The following is a 6,201-nucleotide window of genomic DNA, read 5'->3' on the forward strand; positions in this document are numbered from 1 at the left end:
CAAGTCTGGAACCAACAGGACCCTGAACAGCTTCTACCCCCAAGCCGTTACAGCCTTATTCTAAAATTGATTAAATAGTTTTTTACCCTGATCAATCTCCACACAATACCCCATAATGACAAAGCAAAACAGGTTTAGACATTTATGCAAATTTATAAATAAATAAATAACTGAAATATCACATTTACATAAGTATTCACACCCTTTACTCAGTACTTTGGTGAATCACCTTTGACAGCAATTACAGGCTCGAGTCTTCTTGGGTATGACTCTACTAGCTTGACACACCTGTATTTGTGGAGTTTCTCCCATTCTTCTCTGCAGATCCTCTCAATCTCTGTCAGGTTGGATGGGGAGCGTTGCTGCACAGCTATTTTCAGGTCTCTCCAGAGATGTTCGATTGGGTTCAAGTCCGGGCTATGGCTAGGCCACTCAAGGACATTCAGAGACTTGTCCCGAAGCCAATCCTGCCTTGTCTTGGCTGTGTGCTTAAGGTCATTGTCCTGTTGGAAGGTGAACCTTCGCCCCTGGCTGAGGTCCTGAGTGGTCTGGAGCAGGTTTTCATCAATGATCTCACTGTACTTTGCTCCTTTCATCTTTGCCTCGAACCTGACTAGTCTCCCAATCACTGCCGCTGAACAACATCCCCACAGTATGATGCTTCCACCACCATGCTTCACCGTAGGGATGGGGCCAGGTTTCCTCCAGACGTGACACTTGGCATTCAGGCCAAAGAGTTCAATCTTGGTTTCATCAGACAGGGGATCTTGTTTCTCATGGTCTGAGAGTCTTTAGGTGCGTTTTGGCAAACTCCAAGCGGACTGTCATGTGCCTTTAACTGAGGATTGGCTTCTGTCTGGCCACTCTACCATAAAGGCCTGATTGGTGGAGTGCTGCAAATAGGGTTGTCCTTCTGGTTCTCCCAATTTCCACAGAGTAACTCTGGAGCTCTGTCAGAGTGACCATTGGCTTCTTGGTCACCTCCCTGACCAAGGCCCTTCTCCTCCGATTGCTCAATTTGGCCGAGCAGCCAGCTCTACGAAGAGTCTTGGTGGTTCCAAACCTCTTCCATTTCGGAATATGGAGGCCACTGTGTTCTTGTGGACCTTCAATGCTGCAAAAATGTTTTGGTACCTTTCCCCACATCTGTGCCTCGACACAATCCTGTCTCGGAGCTCTACGGACAATTCCTTCGACCTCATGGCTTGGTTTGTGCTCTGACATGCACTGTCAACTGTGGGACCTTATATAGACAGGTGTGTGCCTTTCCAAATCGTGTTCAATCAATTGAATATACCACTGGTGGACTCCAATCATGTTGTAGATACATCTTAAGGATGATCAATGGAAACAGGATGCACATGAGCTCAATTTCGAGTTTCATAGCAAATGGTCTCAATACTTATGCAAATAAGGTATTTCTGTTATTTTATTAATAAATTCACCATTATGGGGTTATTGTGTGTAGATTGATGAGGATGTTTTTTTATTTAATCAATTTTAGAATAAGGCTGTAGTGTAACAAAATGTGTAAAAAGTCTAAGGGTCTGAATACTTTCCAAATGCACTGTAGTTATCGTGAACAATAAAAAACTGTTATTGAATTGTAACTCGTGCACTTATTAGTTCCTTTTTCATTCACAATGTTTCCATCAAATCATTTCATGTTACTTGATGCATGAAAAAAGTCACAACCGGCTGATGGAAACATGAAATGCCAGTACAATTTTATAAATACAATTTGTTCGTTTGACATGGTGGGATCTTTTTGTGTCGGTAAAATTAATTATTTGAGAAATGACGGTGGAAAAACCTTTATAGGCAAATATTGATATAAAAACCATCATATTGAAATAAACTTGGAGTCACGTGATGATATGTTGTGTGGTGATGAGGTTGATGCTCCTTTCCAATAAATATTGAGGATCTTATTCTGGTGATATGATGATCGATGCTTGGCTGCTGTTTGACAAATACAAATAAAATCGCTCTTATCCATAATAATCTCATATTGTAGTTAGCCTATCTGCACTGTATATGTAAGATGTTGGCTAGGCTAGAGCGCATGTGTCAAGATCAGAATGGGCACATTTGCTATATAATGCAAAATATTTTGGGACAACACCATCAGTAGAGTTGAAAATGTGATGGAAACCCATTTCACTTGTATTTTTCATTTGGTACATGGGAATTTAACGGCAACTTTTTTTTTATGTGCACAACGTCATCACGCACAACCTTTTCCCCGCAAAAAGTAATTTGGATGGAAACACATCTCTGGTGGGAAAATGCACGTATTGTTTTATGCAGATTTTAGGATATTCACATGAAAATCGGTTGCAAATTGGATGGAAGCCTAGCTATTGATTATTTGTTATATGTTTCCCCCCCATGTTAAACTTTTTGCATAATTTACCTGCTTTTTCACAGGCAGTTCTGACAAGCCTTTTGGTCCTAGACTTGGCGCTCCGGTACCATTTGCCATGCGGTAGTAAAGAGAACAGTCTATGACTGGTGTGGCTGGGATCTTTGACAATTTTTAGGGCCTTCCTCTGACACTGCCTGGTGTCTCCATAGCTGAGAGAAGCCGAGGAGGGGTATCACTTCGTCCCCAATAATACTACAAATATTTCTAACTGTACCGGTGAGAAAGAGAAGGGCAGACTTATCCATTGTCGCTGAACTGTGTTCAGACAATTTTACAGTGCCAAAATGTTATCAGCCACTAGTCACATGTTCAATAAGGTATTCTGCTAATATAATCACAATGATTACAATGAAGTGCTTTGAAAGGCTGGTAATGGCTCACATTAACACCATTATCCCAGAAACCCTTTCCCACCTGGGCAAAAGGAACACCTACGTGAGAATGCTATTCATTGACTTAGCGTTCAACACCATAGTGCCCTCAAAGCTCATCACTAAGCTAAGGACCCTGGGACTAAACACCTCCCTCTGCAACTGGATCCTGGACTTCCTGACGGGCCGCCCCCAGGTGGTAAGGATATTTAACAACACATCCGCCACGCTGATCCTTAACACAGGGGCCCCAAAGGGGTGCATGCTCAGCCCCCTCCTGTACTCCCTGTTCACCCACGACTGTGTGGCCAGGCACGACTCCAACACCATCATTAAGTTTGCAGACGACACAACAGTGGTAGTAGTCCTGATCACTGACAACGACGAGACAGCCTATAGGGAGGTGGTCAGAGACCTGGCCGGATGGTGCCAGAATAACAAACTATCCCTCAACGTAATCAAGACAAAGGAGATGATTGTGGACTACAGGAAAAGAAGGACCAAGCATGCCCCCATTCTCATCAGTGGGGCTGTAGTGGAGCAGGTTGAGAGCTTCAAGTTCATTGGTGTCCACATCACCAACAAACTAGAATGGTCCAAATACACCAAGAGAGTTGTGAAGAGGGCACAACAAAGCCTATTCCTCCTCAGGAAACTAAAAAGATTTGGCATGGGTCCTCAGATCCTCAAAAGGTTCTACAGCTGCACCATCGAGAGCATCCTGACTGGTTGCATCCCTGCCTGGTATGGTAACTGCTCGGCCTCTGACCACAAGGCACTACAGAGGGTAGTTCGTACAGCCCAGTACATCACTGGGGCTAAGCTGCCTGCTATCCAGGACCTCTACACCAGGCGGTGTCAGAGGAAGGCCCTCAAAATTGTCAAAAACCCCAGCCACACCAGTCATAGACTGTTCTCTCTACTACCGCATGGCAAACGGTACCGGAGCGCCAAGTCTAGGACCAAAAGGCTTCTTAACAGCTTTTACCCCCAAGCCATAAGACTCCTGAACAGCTAATCAAATGGCTACCTGGAGTATTTGCATTGTGTCCCACCCTCCCAACCCCTCTTTTACGCTGCTGCTACTCTCTGTTTATCATCTATGCATAGTCACTTTAACTATACATTCATGTACATATTACCTTAATTAGCCCGACTAACCGGTGACCCGCATATTGGCTACCCGGACTATCTGCATTGTGTCCCGCCACCCTCAACCCGCCAATATCTCTTTTACGCTGCTGCTACTCTCTGTTTATCATATACGCATAGTTACTTTAACCATACCTATATGTACATATTGCCTCACCGGTGCCTGTATATAGCCTCACTACTGTTATTGCCTCGCTACTGTAAATAGCCTCGCTACTGTTATTTTCACTGTCTTTTTACTGTTGTTTTTATTTCTTATCTATTGTTCACCTAATACCTATTTTTTACTTAAAAATTGCACTGTTGGTTAGGGCGCGTAAGTAAGCATTTCACTGCAAGGTCTACACCTTATGTATTCGGCGCATGTGACAAAACTCTGTATGCTATAATGCCCATGTCTTGCAGCTTTAACAGTGTTGAGTCAAGCAAGACCTTTGTCAACTGTCTCACCAAGGACTAACTTAAAGAATGTTATGGCAAAGTTATCCATCTACTCTCTTCAAATTGGGCAAGTACACATAACTTGGAGCTATTGTTACTGGACATATATGCATAGATTGGTGTGGTTAGAAAAATTGGTTTTGGCTTTGGTTATATTTTACTGCAGCTACTGTATCTAGAAATGACCACAGTCATTTGTGTGATTCAACGTCTTAGCCTGTTAGCTAGCTAACATAGTTAGGGGCTGAAGATAGATAATAGTTCAGCGGATACAATCGACAAATCTAGCTTCTGGAACTAGCAATCAAGGTACTTTATACAGTAACAAACGAGTTGCGTGCAAGTTATCCAGGTGCACAGTAGCCTATCTAACATAGTACCAATATTTAGCTAGGATGTAAACAAACTGGATCATTGGGTGAGGCTGACCTGTCACTCCAAAAAAAAGAGCAGGGTAACTTAACCAGAAAATTGCAGGCAAAGAGGAAAGCGTTTCATGCAATCATGATATCATTAGCTTGGTTTCCATCCAATTTGCAACAGATTTTAATGCGAATATTCAAACATTTTCATAAAACAATATTTGCATTTTCCCACCAGAGATGTTTCCATCAAACTGATAAAAGGCTGTGCGTGATAACGTAGTGTACATACAAATAACTTTTTCCATTAACTTCCCATGTGCTGTACCTAATGAAAAATACAAGTTAAAGGCACAAAAGTAATTCCATGCAGATGGACCAAGAATAAACCAAGAGTGAAACTATGGTAAAATAATACCATTAAAACCCAATATGTCTAAGTGTAAACCAATATAACAAAAAATGAAGAAATGTTTAATATTGTGATCCTAGAAAGCGTATGAAAAGGTGCGGGAAATACAAATACCAACAAGTTGAGCAAATAAATGGAGTGGCCCAGCTCCTATCAGATGATTGTTTCAGTGCCAAACTCCTGTGTCCTAAATAAAACGAGGTAGTGGGTTGTAAATTTAACCCACATTGCTCAAAACAGTGGGCATCCTCAATATTAGCATTTTTGTAGCCTTTACTATAAACTTCAGTTTAATAATTCAGTTAGAAGAAAATCTATCTTGTAGCCTATAAAAAGAGCAGAGTGACTGCGTTTACGGATTTGCTGGAACCCAACTTGGTGTTGCTAAGAGCCAATTTTTGCTTGATCCAAAAATGTGGTCAGAGGCACCCTATGGATTGTGTGACGCAATTTGTGGAGCCTCCGGAGGCATGCAGACGCCAAATTGAGCTCCGTACTGCATCGCTGTGCACCTTTCAAATTTTGTAACAATGTGGAGGGCTCCGCATAGCTCCGCATTGACATGTTTGGTTGACGGTAGGTGAGGGCGTGAGGTCCTGTATAAACAGAAACTCACTTCCTTGACAACTTCCTTCACAACAGTTCTGTGCTGGTCGGCGAAGCGCAAGAAGTATGAATGTCTTGACTTCTGCAGAGGCCATATCACTGTAAATGCTGTACAGCCAATGCAGACGTCGGATTGGATCTGCATGGTCCATCTGACCTCTGAAGTGGCCGTACAGCATCTACTGTGATGCAGCGTCTACAGACGTCACAGATTTCATACTTCTTGCTCTTAGCGGAGCAGGAAGTTGTCAAGGAAGTGAGTTTGTGTTTATGCAGGACGTACCTTCCCCACAAACCATCAGCCAATCATCTCAATGCGGAGCCTCACGGAGCCCTCCATATTGTTATAACATTTTGGTTGGGTTGGAGGGGGATGGTGGCTTGGGGGGATGGAGATGGGAGGGTTTGGGGGAGTGGAGTGGGAGGTTT

The sequence above is a fragment of the Salmo salar genome, chromosome ssa14 (genome assembly GCF_905237065.1).
Source record: "Salmo salar chromosome ssa14, Ssal_v3.1, whole genome shotgun sequence".
NCBI lineage: Eukaryota > Metazoa > Chordata > Actinopteri > Salmoniformes > Salmonidae > Salmo > Salmo salar.